The sequence below is a fragment of the Brachyistius frenatus genome, unplaced genomic scaffold, assembly GCF_029030835.1.
Source record: "Brachyistius frenatus isolate BFR_SWC_R1_liver_20210118 unplaced genomic scaffold, ASM2903083v1 Contig_121, whole genome shotgun sequence".
Classification (NCBI taxonomy): domain Eukaryota; kingdom Metazoa; phylum Chordata; class Actinopteri; family Embiotocidae; genus Brachyistius; species Brachyistius frenatus.
The window spans coordinates 221529-239122 of NW_027210720.1; the positions used below are offsets into that span (position 1 = coordinate 221529).

Below are 17594 nucleotides of genomic sequence, written 5' to 3' on the forward strand. Positions count from 1 at the left end.
CTTTGACACATTGAGCTACATATTTTAGGAGTGTTTATGTGAATGGGCGACATTGAAGGACCATGTACTTTACCTGCAAACTGCACTGGTGGTTGTAAAGCCATTGTTTTCTTTTAAAAAACAAAAAAGGCTGGCTACCTGATGCTTCTTTGACCAACGCCCTCTCTGCATTTAGTTTACCTCGTCTGTGATTTCGGACACATTTCAGACCTACAGCTTTGATGAGCCCCCGCCTTCTTGCACAGTTAATTTATCCCAAGCAGTGCAGAGCCTGACCCTCTCAAATGTGGTAGAATAATTAAATAATCTGAGTCTAAAATGACATGGTCAAGCATGACAGGGTTTGGGTTGGGAATTATAAACTGTTCAGACATTTACATTTTACCCACATAATGATTTCATGAGTTTGAATGAGTTTCCTGTGTATTTTGAGCACAATGTGAAAAACACACTGACGCTCCTGGACTCAGTTAATTTTTCTCATCAGGTTATTTGCTGGTTTGAGGTGTGACATGACTTTTCTCTGCTTATTACATTGTAATAATGTAAAACTATTTACACAAAATAAAACTATTTCTTATATTCTAAAACATCAGGCCAAGGGATGAGAGGCTTTACGACAAATAATAATAATGATGGTTATTTAAATAGCGATTTCTGAAAACCTGTTGAGCTTCACAACAGAGAGGAAAGAAAATATACTGTAAAACAAGTGCCGTTGGGGTATGGGATGATTAATAGTGTTCTTGAAAGAGCACTTTAAATTTTTTATGACAACATAATTTGGTAGAACAATTGACAGTAATAGGTTACAGATGTGAAACACGTCATACATGAATACACATTAAAATGAGGTCTTTAGATGCTTGGGGAAAGGCTTAATAATGCCATTTGTGAACTGACAAACTTTGAGCTGTTCACGTGTGATTGGATCGCCCAGGACGCATCGTTATAGCAGGTATAAACAGGCCCTTTGGTGGACAGGTCGCCAGTCCATCACAGGGCCAACACAGGTTAATTGGTGATTCTAAATTGCCCACGTGCGACCTGCATGATCTTTTCTTTGGAAGGCGGGAGGCAGCCGGAGAGAACCCACGCAGGCATGGACAGAATGTGCAAACTCCACACAGAAAGGTCATATTTTATATTTAAATTTGATTCACGGTGCATGAATTTATTGCAGGTTATGGCGGTTTATTAATTTAGATTGCATCTGTACAAAGAAGGCTTGGTGCACCAGAGCTCTCGGACACTACAGCGCAAACAGCTAAAAGAACTAAACGTAACTACAGTTTTTGTAAATTTCACGGAAACAACTCTGTTCTTGATCTTTTTGTAAAGCACATGACATTTGAATGAAAAGTGCTATACAAATATATTATGTGTGTGTTTGTGTATGTGCATGCGTGCGTGTGTTATTTAGGGAGGTTTGTCAACGTTAATGGGTTACGATGATCTTACACAGGTCAGTGTTTTAAGACTGACTGCTTTTGACTTGTCACCCCTTCATGTCTAATTTAATCACAATTCTTCAAAAGCAACCCATTTTGAGCCATAAAAATGTAGCCACGCTTAGTCTGGGCTGTTTTTAGACCTGGTTTGCTGGTGGAAGTGAAAGTGCAATTTCAATTTAAAATTGACACCAAAATTGCCCATTGCACTGCAGCAAACTGCAAATACTTATCGCTTATCGTGATACTATTTTAGGATCATTTGCCCACCACCATGTTTCACTGTAGGTTTGTTACACTGCGGTATTAATGCCTCTTCTGTTCGTCTCCTTACATTCACCCTTCTGTTACTGCCTCAAATCTCTTGGATTTATCAGTAAATAGGACTTTTTTTTCCATCATCTGCTGTGAAATGCTGGTATGTTTTAGTAAACCTGAAGTGTTTGTCCTTGTTTCTCTCCTGGGAAGTGGGAGTTAGAGACACGACTCGTCCTCTATGACCACGACGAAACTTCTGTGGATTGGAGTCTTGCCTTCTTTATTCAGAAAATTCTGTATCTAGGATGAAGTAACTTTTGTATCCCTCAGTGTACAAAGTTTGATATATTGATCTTCTGATGGTGTGATCACCTTTGCTCTGCATGATCATGCTTTGGATACAAATGATCCGGTTTCCACAAAGTGTTTTAGAGCTCCGTCCACTGCCCCATGAGAAACCTTTAACCCAGCTGTGAGTTAATGCAGAGAATGTCCGTCTTTGGTTTGAACGACAATCTGACTTTTGACACTTACACTTAGTTCTGATGCCATGTTTCCCACTCACGCAATGCTACTTTGGAAGCAATGTTATGATGTGAACTTCCAAGTTTATATCAACTGAACATTGGCTGCAGTTGGATTTATTTGAACTTTTGATGAGCGTCCCTGTGAGCATTCAATAAAATCTGTTTACAAATTGTATTTAGTTAATATATGAATACTTCTTGGTGCAGGGCACATGCCAAATGAGAGTGAATGGAAGTCCTTCAACTTTTAGCAACCACGGTACCTGAGGCTGCTCTTCAATTAGGTGTTTCAGACTTTCCACAGGGCACCCCGGACCCTCCCTCTTTTATTGGCAGCGAATTAGTATTGTTTTACGTTTTTATATCTAATGTGATTGAACACCCCACATCCACCATTACATAATTACACAGTTACTTCTTCTTTGCTGTCTGACCGGCAGTGGAATGGCAACTTAAAGTGAAACTGTGGGAAAATTTGATTATTTTTAGGCATGAGACGAGTATCCGGGACGGATAATGTACTTTTGACGAGCACGAGTATCATCCGAGTAAATATGTCAAAATCTGTGTTGATGAAGGCTTCTAACAGACACTAGCACACATCGGGCAGCTACACACTGAGCCCCCACCCCCACCCCCACCCCTCTCCTCCCCGACCACCAGAACCGTACAATATCGATCAAACAACAGAGGGCTCCACGTTATTAAATTGCAGGACAGGTTTGAAACACCTGAACACATGGTTCAGTCTCATCAACAGTGAAGTGGCAACTACAAATAATTTTCTTACCAGATAGCATTTCTTCTGCAATAATTGAATATAGGGATTCATCCCCTGGTCTATTACTATGAATTCCCAGTGGAAACTTTGGCGGAGCTCATGAGACAACCCACTGGTAAATAATCCAAGTATTTAAGCTTTGCCGAGATGGACACAAAGGATGCCGCCCTGGTGTATTTAAGAGTAAAACATGCAAAGCTGCCTTCAGCGGGCACAAACTGTGGTGCAGTGTTATCCGTGCTGAACGGTCCATCCTGTAACGGCATTTTGTGTGAAAGAAGCAGTTGACTTTGCGAAACTTGATGACACACATTTCTTTACAGCTAAAGCATCAAACAATTCTGAGCTCAACAAAATATTTGATTCTACCTTTTCACCAAATGATTCCACTCTGTAAGCTTCAGGGATCCTGACCTCACACACACACCTCTGTCATTGTTACTATTGGGGACTTGTGCTGCCAGTTTTTTTTTTCTTCTTTCATAGAAGCGGCATGTGTTAAACATGAAGCCAAAGAATAGACTGGACATTATCATAAATCATGGACAAGGATACAAAATATTCACGGTGCATTGATATGAGTGCGATCAGCATTATCTCTGTTCCACATACATCGTGCACCATGACCTGTTTGTCTGTTTCTCTACTTTTGTACCTTTTCCTCACCGATCAAGTGAACGCCAGTGAAATCCCAAGGAAACCAACTTCACACGTTGTGTACTTCTTCACACACTGTGCCTTTAGAACAACAGTGTGCACACAGTTTTGCTGTGAACGATATACAAGGAGGTTCAGAAATGTTTGAACAGACTTAACTTCTTTTCGACAAACCAGTACACAGAAATTCTGATTGTCTCAGAAGATGAGAGAATAATTAATGAACACAATGTGTATGTAAACATACAACACTTGAATGTAACAGATGTATTTCATTAGCAGTAAGTGTTTCTGGTGTTGATTCTGTTAGATTTTACACAGCCAAGTAATGGACATGCTTTTAATAATTAACAGATATAAGCAGATGCAAACATTTGTTCATTCCAACATAGTGAGTGCAAAGTAGTGGTTTACTTTCAAACTTTGTTTTGGTAGCCGTTGCAATTGTGCATGTATGATTAATCATAATCATAGCGTATGCAGCAGAGGAAAATGAGTGGCAGTGATGTGACCTTCACAAAGCTGTCTCAGTGGAGTATACAAGTATTCCTCAAGATAGTTTTCCCTCTTGCAACTTCTGCAGTAATTGATATCTTATAGAAAAACAATGTGGATCCATGTTGATTTTTTTTCAGTTTGTATGTGTTGTATTAAATGAATGTAACACTGGTGAAAATAACAAAGCACATTTATTCATACTATACTTACGTTCACATTTAAAACACACATTTACTTTGTTTGTCATGTTGTTTTATACGTCCATGCATCTTTCTTCTTCACTACGTCTAGTTCCTTTATAAAATCAAGCTTTGCAGTACGTTGATCCGGCACAGAATCAATTACAGTCACATGTCACTTTCTGTCCAATCATCCATGTCTAAATTATATCCCATCCAATTATCATTAGCATTCATAATCACCGTTCATTCATTCTGCTTGATGTAATGCTGACCACTCTGCTGCAATTCATCTCTCTCCACCTTACCAGCCTCTTCCTGCATTAGCAGGCTGTGTTGCTTTTTTATAGTAATGTGAGTTTACTAAACAAGAAGGGTGGCGGTGTCACTTTGGACTGGGCGATTGGGATTTCTTTATTTACATAAACCAAATAAACTCTAGTCTGCTTTCAGGGTAATTTCAGTACTTTTACTTTTAAGGTCATTTTGTTGGTCATTCATTACAAGGGTTAGCCGTTCATGCTGTATTTTTTTTTTTTTTTCAGAACAGTTAGGCTATCTGGCTATCCAGATATTCCGTCATTTTATCTAATACTTGCAGATTTTTTTAAATACATATATCAGTCTGTATATCAAGGGAAACCAATTTAAATTTATGATATTGTTGTTTTTACATGCATCTAACCATAAAATGGTGGCAGTAGAGATATCATTTCATTATTGTGTAGAACAGATTGTAGAGAATCTGGCAATATCCGAACCATGAGGGTGGGACACTTAATGACTTAGTGCCTTACAGTAGAAGTAAAAGTCATTGCTTTAATCAGTTAAGTCCAGCATGTCTTCTGACCACAACATTTGTAGCATTGCTATGAAATGCAAACATATGATTTATTTATCTCTTGAACTCAACTCAGGTTGCCCTGCAAATAGATTATTTTAAAATCGTTCATGTCAGCCCTATATTGAGATAGTGCAAGTGTGCTCTAATTTCCAAAACATATTAGTTGAAAAGTATTTGTTGTACAAAGAAGAAACCTGTTCCATCAGAAAGGCTTAGTTCTGCTGTTTATTTGGATGTGCAGTACGTTGTGAAACGACCAAGGCTTTGTGAAGCAGGAGTTCCAAAATCAGTGAAGAAATTAGATATTTCTCTGCAAATGTTTGAGCTGTCACCATAACGTGATCATTTCGGTATACAAGTATGTGACTCATCATTACAAAGCTCTGGTTGCACTCTGTCTTGTGATAAGTGTTTTAAATATTTATGCTGTGAGTTTATTTGTAATACAATCAAGAGTAGTTGGTGTGGAGATGTGCGTGCACGCAAATTACGATGATTGAAATTTAGGTCATTTTAAGACGTCTTGTGTAACGAGATGGCATGTTACCAGTTACTTGTCTGTGTAAGACAAGTAAGTGGTAACATGCCATCTCATGTGTTTCGCAGTAATGACTACTTTAAAACGACAGCAGCAAATGATGGTGTCGCAGTCTTAGCTGCAGCACTGTTCTTATGTTTCCAAGAAGAAATCCAAGCAACACACTCATCTGTCCAATGGCATTTCTACGTCCTCTCGTAGTTGTTTTGTTGTGGTTCTGACAAACGAGGCCAATTTTCCTCAGTGCCCTGCAGCCAAAGCAACTTGAAAATCCTTTCATAAAGTTGAACATTTTGCTGCTCAGTGACCAGTACATGAGATAGAGCTGCCTATACTGACTGTGCTGCTCTTACAAGACCCTTCTCATGCACCAGAGAAACTGATGTACATGTCAGTACAGCTGCTTACCTTTCCAACAAGTTTGAACTAGTTGTGGATACTGGCTCTACCGTGTCTATTTTGCCATACCACACTTGAGAAGTACTTTAGTGTCACACCGCTGGTCTTACCTACTTATCATCTGGTGAACTACACAGAGAAAATAATCTCTGTGCTTAGCTGCCTACACATAACAGTGAATAGAGGGGCTTTAACTTCCTCAACCAAGTTATATTGAGTGATGACCTCTCTCTTAGGAAGGGATCTCATTGTTTCCTTATACATTTGCATTGAAGGCGCCACCGTCCGTCCTCCACCAACTGCTTCACCTGCTCCTGTGACGACTTCTGAAAGTATGATTTTACGCTGCTTTGCCTGCAGATGGAAAGTAGTGTTTCTTTTTGACAATAACTTCACCTGTTGAATTTCACGGCATTCTATTCTTAGGCCAAATCTACAGACATGTCACTGCGGTAAGACTCAGTGTTAACTAGAAATACCAACACTTGAGATATTGGATCTCTTCAAGTGTTTAGATTAATCTTGATGGACCTCTTCAACTGTTCAGATTAACCCTGATGGTTTTAGCTGTCTGATGGTCTTGTTTTGCTGTGATGAGTGAGCAGTGTTATAATACTTAATGGTCTTTTTGAATTAGCATAGAAGCATAGAAGCTTGAAGAGCTGATCTGGCAACAAAGGGAATAACTAAAACATTCCATCCAATAGTTATATTGATATTTTGGTCGAGATTAAATTGGTGGACTGACATTGTCATCCCTAGAGTCTAATTGTTATCATTTGTTTCAGAGCTGTATTATTCACATTTTGGCAAGACTCCGTCTGAAATGAGAGCACTTAACACTCTTAACAAAGGAAAATAAAACAGCTTAATTTGGTCAGATAGTGACCTTTATCAGGACTGCTTACCTTAATTGCCACTTATGTTTCACATTACAGCAAATTGAAAGCACGAGTAGACAAAAAGTAGCGCACAGTACATTGCAGTGGATACTCTTCATGCAGCTGTCCTTGTTTGTGCAGTCTTGTGCTTGTTTCGTAGGAGCTGCATGTTTCTACTCTGAGGTTAGTGGCTCCCGAACAGTCTGGGCTGATGGCTGCCCACCACGACAAAAACATTTACCTTCAATGGAGATGGCTCGGATTGCAAAAGTACTTTTTAATCCACTTTGGAATCAGAATGGGCAGCACAGACTTCTGCCACATAACAATATGATGGTGCCTCATCCAGAATATAACATATTTTAATAATGATATAAATATTGCAATTAAACCAGAAAACCTTTTAAATTTCAGATCAAATGTATCAATAAAATTCTGCAATTGAGTCTAATAAAACATTCATGACTTTAAACTTTCAAAAACCGCAATGTTAGGATCATTTATCATCATTAATTAACCTGACAGAAGATTAGATCGTATCTAAACAGCAGGCTAATCATTAAAATATCTGTGAGGTGCATGTAATTCTTAATGTGTTGAGTCATTTTATTGATTCCTAAAGTCTGGGATCTTCCACAGCTATAAAGATCTACCTCTGATGAATATGAATACAATTAACAAGAGATAATAGGCAAGAACCTCCAGTAAGAAAGTCAAAGCTTTTTGTTTGTTGTTGTTGTTGTTAAAATATAAATCGAATCAATACTTTTGAACTGTTGTACTTGTAATTTTCAGATTTTCAGTATTAAATGTTTGTTTGTATGTGGGGTGTTTTTTTTTTGTTGTTGTTGTTGTTTTTTTATAAATTGTTGAAAGTGAAAAAATAACAACAAAACACAACAACACAATAAAGACCTAACAATAAGAACAAAAATCATGATATAAATGTTATAATTTTCTGATGACATTAAATCTGATGTATGAAGACTTTAACTTTAACCTACTATTTAGCATTTCTAAATAGTATATACAGAAGCTGTTTATGACTCATCATAATACAAGCAGATTTAGATGTTTGTTGATGCATTTCTCACCAATTAAACCTTCTTATCTAAGCACCAAAAGTAGAGACTGCTGTATAAACAGCTGTAATAAATACAAAACTATAATTGTTGATAAAAACTTCAAAACACTTAAAATATTCTTATTCCTGATGTGTGGTGATTAAGGATAACACAGTATATGTGCATTAGTTGGGCCCTTTTCAAGCATATCTCTGCTAAATAAAAAAAGGTTTCAGACAATTTACCCCACAAATATATTCTAATTTTAGATGTGACACCTTTTGAAATAAAATGAAACAAAAACTCAACAATGTGTTGACGAGTTCCTGAAGAGAAACCCAAGACCAATTACAACAAAACACCAACTTGCCTTTGTTTTAAAGAAATACTAAATAATCCAGTGTGTGTGATGCTCAGGAACTAATTTTACCTGTCTCTACTGATTGATATTGACTGAAGGAGGACAATAAAGATTGGCACCAGTGACAGTCTTTTCCCAACACAGCTAATGTTGGAGGAGTTTCTTTACATATAAAGTGAAACCGTGTTGCTAAAAATAAAAGCATTGCACCTGAGGGATCTTAATGTAATGAGTCAAAATCACCATCACTTCAGTTTGTTAACTGTTTGATTGTAATTATGATAAATTACATCACTCTCTCCATCTTTATCATTCAGAAAATCTGATCAGCACATTCAAGTCATACTAAAATGGCAGGTTTCATTTTTAGGGTGTTAGCAGCAGCTCTATCAAATTAGCAAAGGACTAAAAGGTGAATCACTGTTCTGTTGTATTACAATTGAGATGTTATTGATAACTTTTCTTAGCAAATAACATCAGTGCTCATTGGAGTTAATAACCCTGCTTCTAACAGCTGCTCACCACTTAAACTAGACTTGCTGAAATCAAATTATCCTTTGACAGCCATTGATAATAGCTCTCCCCATGTGCTTAAAAGCATCAAATTCAAAGCCATTTTACCATGTACAGAGCTTAATATGTAATGTACTGTTTTTTGTTAGCAACCACAAGATCAGTGTGTATCCAAGTACACTTGTTGTTTCTGTACTTAAAGTTGCAGCCCATCATGACCAAAAAGTTTGGATTAAGTGGAATATTGATGAGGGGAGTGAGGCAGTTCACTGTGTGCCCCTAAGCAACCCATGAAATGTGTACTATATGCATGTCTTTTTTAACAAGCTGAGCCAGTCACACTGCACAAAGGGCTCATCAAGTTGACAGGAAAGACCAGGCCAGGGCCTCGAAGAAGAAAAATCATATTTTTTTCAGCAATGTTCCAAGCTGCAAAATACAATAATTAGCATTACACATCTGCAGCTACACTTTTAATTTATGCACATTTATTTTCACTGCCAGTGATTCATATTATGTATAGTCAGTGACATCGCATAGAAATCGTAATACAACCCTTATCATTCATTGTCATGTCTGTACGAAAAAAACGAATTGAAATATTTAAGAAATCATTGGAGAAAGTCTGCAGAATCTGAAACATGAATTACTGTGAAGCTTTCACTTTGATCATTTACATTATTTACATCACAGTTTTCCAAGTCTTCATTTGACCTTTGGGGTCAAAAGTGAAAGGCCATTTTACTGCGACCCCTACAATAAGTAAGGCTTATTGCAGTTCTGTACTTAATTATAAAACAAATGCAGCCCAGTCTGTTACAGAATACAAGTAACAAAATAAAATTCATGAAATCTAACAGCATTATATATTGATAAACAAAACAGATTACATTATACCCTAATCCGATCCCTCTCAAACTGACTGCTCTTAATACAGGATTAATGTGAAATAAAGACTCATTAAACTTTTCTGAAGTTGATGATGGTTTACTTCCATCAGTAAAACGGATCAGGACATTACAGGAAAAAAAAAAAAAAAAAACTTCAGTATTAATGACAAATTGAATGATATTGTACAAAACATAATCTACAATAAAACAGAGACATGTTATTGTTAAGAATTAATTTTTAGAACAAACTGTTTGAAAGGACTGTTTGAGATTACTTTTACACTATAGCCTGTCTGCGACAGACTGTCGCTCACAGCTGCAGTTTTCTTCACTGTGATGATAGTCTGCATACGCTGCTCGTATTAGCGTTCGCTCATCGACTTTGAAGGGCGGACCAATCAGCGACCAGTGTTGGTGCTTAAGCGCCTTGTCCTGCCCCTCCTTCACTGTGATTGGACAGCTGGTGACAGTGACGAGGGCAACGCTAAACATTTTTAACTCTCAGTCTGTCAAACATCTACACGAGGATTGTGAATTTATCAATCTGATTATTTCTTTGTGCACGTCATTTTCAGCTGTTGTGCATACATACACTTAATATGGATCCTACTCAATGTTTTATAAATGAGGATCCTGGTGTGTTTGTCTCTGGTTGGTTCCTTTCCATTCCCTGTGTTCACCCAGCAGAGGTCCCCAGTTTTCCTCCATGTCCAGTCTCCTGCCTGTCATGCCCTCCTCACCTGCTGCCCGTTACTCAGGCTGGCTCACCTGCAATCAACTTGTAATCACTCCTACCATATATTCTCAATCCCAGTCAGCATCTAGTTGTTCCTGGAGAACGAGTCAGCATCAGTTCTTTGCTCCCTTGTAGAAACATTTGTTTGAAGACCTCGAGTAAGATCCAGTTCTTCTTTAAATGTGTTTCCATGGACTCTGGATATGCTGTTTATACATGTAAAAGTATGTTATACCTCCCTGGACCTTGCACTGCTTCATTTTTTTGTAAATAAAGTATTTTTTTTGCTGTGCAGTGGGTCCTTCCACAACTCATTCATACTTAAAAAAAAAACCGCAGCAGTAATTTATCTGTAAAGGAGTCTGTATTTAGGATGAATTTATTTCAAATCAGTTTATTGATTTAATATGAGCACAACTATATTTGATCTATGTTCAATATCGTTCAAGTTATATGCCTCCAATGAAGAGTTGAATTGCGTTTATGCAAAACAGGAAGTTATACAAGAACAAATACATTTCCTGCAGATAAGCGGAGGGAGGCTGTATCTCAGTCGGTAGACTGGGTTGCACACTAATCGGAAGGTTGGTGGCTCGATCCCCAGCTCCTCCTGCCAATATGGCTAAGCGTCCTTGAGCAAGACACCGAACCCTAAATTGCTCCTGATGGTGTATCAGTATGTTGTAAGTCACTTTGGATAAAAGCATCAGCTAAATGAATTGTAATGTAATATAATAAGCATCACACATTAGGCTCATAGTCCAAGCTAACTGGGGGCATGTTAATTGTCTACATCAGCTTGTATACAGCCTGCAGCTGTCTGGGTTTAGACAAATAACCTAGCAGGAGCAGCTCCTGAAACAAATGACTGTTGGGCCATGCTGCAGGCAGGGCACATCCAAAGCCTCAGGGCTGAATACATTGGGACTTTCATTTTGAAGCATGCATGCCTGAAGGAGGAACCACATTGGCCCGACCATCTCTGTTACCACTGGGAACTGTTTTGAAAGGAAGACGTCCTTGAATGTACAGCACAATAGGTAGTGAAGCAAAAATGAATCTGTAGGTAATTTTTCATTGAGTCATTTCTTCCCCAGCATAATCTTTTCATGGCGAGATGGAGCCTGTCCAAGCATGGACACAGGGTGAATAGTAAAACTTTTTACAAGCTGTTTCTCCATCACAAGGCTTCACAGACACAGATTATTCCATGAAGAGATACTTTCCTCCATACCAAAGAAGAGATCTGACACAGGGACAGTGGTTTTCAGCCAACCACTGAGCTACTCCATCATCACTCCCGGGAGTTCACTAAAGATAGGTGGTCAAAGAGGCTCTTTTGAAGAGTCTCAACTGATTGTTCTCATCATGAAAAGCATCACAGACCAATGACACAGACGTACTGCATGAAATGAACACTGTATGCATGCTGTGCCGAGCGTTTAAACCCAGCATGCACTTGAGGGAGCGGGACAAGTTCAGCTGTTACAGGCCAGCTGAGGAGAAAAAAGGGAGAAGTGATTTAAAAAAAAAAAAAAATTTAAAAAAAGAGTTTGTTTGTAAAGCTGTTGACAGGTGCCACTGTCTTCTCAAGCTATTTAAAGCATTCATGATAATGACAAGGATTATGCCTGTACTGGTGTCATAGCAGGCATAATCTATTTCCAGCTATATATTTAGGTTTTAATACTGTCATTATTAATGCCATTATCTAGAATCAGATCACTGATGCAGCAGTCGAAGCAAAAGTAGCCCAGGTATCCTGATCAATAGTCACTTCTTGAAGCTCTTCTTAGGGTAGTCCAAGTAGATCTCAGGTCAGGAGGGATATATAATAGCTCCAACATAATGTTGGATCTGCCCTCTGGTCTTCTCCCATTTAGATACACCCAGACTAACTCCCCAGGGAGGTGTCCAGGAGGCTTCTTGGTCTGATGGTATCTCTTGGTATCTCATTGAATCACCGTATTACAGTGCAGATTTGTGTGCCCCAACGATTCTGGGATCTATGTTAAGAGCAGAAATTACTGGAAGGGCCTCTGATGACAAATTTGTCTTGGGTGAGGAACCAGACAAAATAGGTTAACAGTAAACCTTAATGGAGAAAACCCAAGAGGGACGAGCCACAGCACCCAGAGGAGGGAAACTGGGCACCCTGCTGGTGATGGTGACAACACAAAGAATTAGCCATCGTAGGCTGCAGATCACATGGTATCATGGAAGGTTGCAGCCACAAAAAAAATTGGAGTACTCAGTTACCTTTTGAAAGAATGCATTTTAATGTTATTAATTACTATCAACGTTTTATTATTACAAAGATGACTGTAGTATTTCTGCTATCAGAAATGAAAATGGGTTTTGTACCCTAATGGTTGAAATGCACTTATTGTAAGTCGCTTTGGATAAAAGTGTCAGCTAAATGAAATGTAATGTAAAAAAAATAAATAAGGCTTTAAGTCAACAACTACTTAGACTAAAGCAGGACCACCTTTTTAGATTATTTCATTGTGTTCCAACTCAAAATGCAGTTACATTGCAGGTGGCTGCTTTAGTGTTTCAAGAACAGTCATGAAGCGGGAAACAGCAAGGCTCTTTGCTCACCAAACAAACAGAAGTCCAGTCCTTTAAAGTTGTGATGACAGTGTAATGACCACTTGATGTTGCCCCTGTCTAGTCCTTGAAATACGTACACTAGGCATTATAAAGCACTCCACAATACTTTTCTTTCTTGTAGTGTGGCTTAACTGCAGTCAGTACACTCCCTGTGTGCAGTCACCATGGAAGCAGATGCCCTATATTCCTCAGAGTATCAGCTGACAAGGTCACCGGGCTGATTGATGTTAGCCTCAAGAGTCCTTCTCTGTGTACAGGTTCTACACCAATCTCCATTTCTGAGGTACTAGAGAGGAGAGCGCCCGTGGGGACGAAAGGCTCCACTAACATACCCCATGGATTTCCTGATCTGTCTTTGCCATAAAGGTGGCTGCGTGTACTTGTATTAATTTGGAACTCCGGGGTTTGACATGAATCTGTGCACCTTCCAAAGAAACATCACAAAACTCTCACAAAGTATAGAAAGTTAGAGCAATTGTATGTTCACACTATATTTCAACATGTTGGGTCCTGGTATGTCTTCAGTTTCCAATGGTGGGCCTATAAATGGTGGCAGCAAGGGGAATACATTCGCCCATTCCATTTCACTGTTTGCCCGTCCGTCTACCCAAATATGTAGCAGCTTTGCCTAAATAAATATTAGAAATATCCAGTTTGCTTCACTACTCATTATGCATTACTCTCGTATACAAAAGTCACACAGAAACACAGAACAAAAGGCAGTGTGGGTGAATTACTATACTAGGTCCCTCTCCCTCCATCCATCATCCCCACTGCAACATGTAATGTGAGAAAGGAAAACAAGTGTGCAACAAAGTATTCTCCTGCATTGTATAAAACAATAAAAATACTTTTCTATCTCTTCAAATGGAAGCCCTATTGTTTTTTTTTTTGTGCCAGGGGACACTCAATCTCAAACCCCATCTGAAGGAGATTTTAATTCAAAACATGAGAGAACAGAAATATATTTTACAGCAGACTCACATTTGTATTAGCAATATTTAGAATATTTTCTCAAACATCTGTTCTGTACTGTTCCAGGTTCTAGTTTAATTTTATACAGCCAACTTCAGTGTGAATACAACACAGATTGTTTTTATTTATATTAATATGAAAAAAAAATTACGCTTCCTATTTGGATGTTTTATGCTTCAACTAAGCATAAATACTTAGATTACTTTTTTTTTTTTTATATGTAATTAGGGATGGCAGTCAATTAATCAATCATTGGTTAACAGCTAATACATGAACTGAGAATGTAGAAAATGAGAGACTCATACTATACACTGTCAGAGCTGCACTAATTAAACAGTGACTCCTGCAACACAAAGTAACTCAATGTGAATTACACTGAGTTGTTCTCTCGCAGCCATTTGGTTTTACTAGCTTTCCTGAGATTCATGCTGTTTCCAACTAGCAGCTTCAACAGATGAGCTGAGAGCTGATAGTAACACTGCATATACAGCACGATGCTAATAAGGTGAACAAGCAGAAGTTTCCAACAACAAAACAATGAAAACTTTGTGAACTTTTGAAGAAACCTTTTCCATTCTTTGAGGTTAATTTATGTACACTGCTGGAAGTGAAATGTATAAATATTTCCCTGTGCTGGTAAATTTGCAGTACAACTGTATCTTAATATCTGCTCCAACTGGGCACGTGCACTATGAACATAGGGAACAAGCAGCACTCGACTAATATTGCTAATATATTAAAATTAAACTAAGCAAAACCAGTGGGATTTAAGAAGAGACGAGTGTAATCAACTTTGTTTTTATTTTAACAGCTGATTACTGTTTCTAACTTGTCTAGATTGTTTATTATGGAGTATTACATTATTCAAAAGGTGTGCTTAAAGAAAATGTTGTACCTGTAAACTTGTAAGCTTGCACATTTGGGTTTCTGTCTGAAAAACACTGTTTCCATTTCAGACTTGTACATTTTCTCTTACAGACTTTTGACAGTTTTAGTATGTGGCCATAGAAATACTATCATTTTAGTAAAAGACTCACCGTCAGTATAACTATGAGATGACAGAAATTCTGACTGATCAGCAACTTAGCAGCTGCTGCCGCCAATGGGGTTGGTTATGATGCTCAGTAAATCATGTGAGAGTTGACAGCTACCTGCTGCTAACGGGCCACTGCCCAGGAGCTCCCAGAGCCGAGAGGGAACTTCATATCAAATAACTTGATTAATCACAAATTTGTGCCTCTTGCGAAGTGACTCAAAATCACATTTAGAACCATTATCTTAGTTCACATTGAGCTGATTTGATGTAAAGTTTGTTTCATGAAATTTGTGTTTGAAGTTATCAGCACATAAAACAATATGACGTGCCATGCAGAAAGCTCACATTGTTCCATAATAGAAGTACGTAGCTGCAACCAACAACTGTTATCATAATCAATACATCTCACTTTCTTAAAAGTAAAAAACTAGAAGATTTTCATTTAAAGAAACGTCTTGAATCACTATCTACCACCGCTTCAGATAACACAATGGTGCTTGAGCTTGTCACACACTGATCAAAGCTCTTGCATTTGTTGCGTTGTGAATGGAACGAGCTGTGTGTAAGTGTGTGTGTGTGTGTGTGTGTGTGTGTGTGTGTGTGTGTGTGTGTGTGTGTGTGTGTGTGTGTGTGTGTGTGTGTGTGTGTGTGTGTGTGTGTGTGTGTGTGTGTGTGTGTGTGTGTGGCCACATTCCCGGGTAAAATCACAAGCATGGTACAATTAGTGATGTGTTTTCCATCACCCAGCAGTGGTTCTTCTGACACGGAGAGTCGGCGGAGCTCAACCTAAAAGGCTGGCTCTCCAACTGCCAACTAACATGACACAGGCAACACTGTTTGGACGTCTGTGAATTCAACCCTAAAAGAACAACTACAATTATCGCATGTCATCATACATGCTGCCAAGAGAGAACAAAATGAAGATTGTCTAGATTATAACTTCAATAATAGATCATCAGAAAATATTGTAATGCCATTATTATTCCATGATGCCTCAATTTGTTGTCGTACCAACAGTCAAAAGCTCCCAGTTTACTGTCATAGAAAACCAGGAAACGAGTAAATATTCCCATTTGACACACAAGTTAATTGAAAATATTTCCGATATATTTCCGATTGGATCAATCAATTAGGAAATCAACTTATCATTTCAACTTATCATTTCAACTCTGAAATACTACTTAATTTTTAGGTGCCTGAGGAAATAATGATGCTTCCTTGTTGTGAGGATCAGTAGGAGCCAATAACACATTTTTTTCCCGGCTCATAAATTAATCCGGACATGGAACAAGATTATACTGTTTACAGGTACAAATGTAGAAATACGAAAAATACAAGGCTGCAGAAGTTTTGAATAATATTCCACAGTGAAGGTATTATTTTGTAGTTAAAATGTGAATTTTGTTTAATTCGATACATTTAAACTTCATCTGAGTTTGATTTTGAAGCAAAATAATTGATCACTTGACACGGGGCATTAGACCAGGAGCTGTGTTTTGCCACCCTGGATATACTGTAAGACAGTGTTGGTGTCACACAATGCTGCAACAGGTGCATCCTTCCTTTGGTGTGAAAGGCATAGATTCACTACCAGTGATTTGTTGGTGTATCAAAGCCCAGATTTGCATGTTCTGAAGATCTAGTGGGAGCTTTTAGTTATAAGTGAGAGCCTGCAGCATCACAGATGGTTGGGTTATTCAAGGCCAGGAAAAAGGACAGATAAGATCCATGGGAAAACACAATCGGGGACATGCTTCCTTGTCTGTGAGAGAATATGCTTGTCTATTGTTTGATTAAAACCACGGCCTGATGCTTCTCTGCATCAATTAAGAGTTAATGAGATATCATCATGAATTATACAGTCTGAAAAATACTCTGTTAATTACGATTTCATGAAAGCGAACATCAAGTTGAACCAGTTTTTGTGAAGATCACGTCAATTATTTTTCATGAGCTGTGCAACTTCTTTCCAAAGGGGTAAAAATAAATAAATAAATTAAAAAAAAATCGGTATTTCCTCTCAAAGAAACAAAAAAAAAAATAACGTTATATTTTTGTCGGCTTATGTTCAATTCTTAAATTATTCTTAAATGGTGAAGTCTGTGTCAACTCAGGGATTGCCAGCAGTTCGTTTTTGATGTGGTGTATTCCCTTTGTGATTCTAGATCAGGTATCTGATATAACTACTTAATCTAATGTTTAATTATATGTCAATTTAGTGTAGCTACAGGATCCAGACCTCAAACACAGACTCCAGGCGGTGGTGCTAATTGTTTGTGGAAACTAACTGTGAAGGAAATTGATTTCATCATAAAAGATGACAAAAGTCTCGGCTCGGACAGTCTATTCAGTAAGACTTTACAATGAAACTGAGCCAAGACAGTTTTTCAAAG

The 17594-nt window shown here is 38.1% G+C and overlaps 1 protein-coding gene across 2 annotated transcripts in view; it reads right to left on the bottom strand.

The window, feature by feature from the left end:
• opcml (opioid binding protein/cell adhesion molecule-like) overlaps nt 1–17594 on the bottom strand; it is a 338109-nt gene that overhangs the window by 87743 nt on the left and 232772 nt on the right. The window lies entirely within an intron of this gene.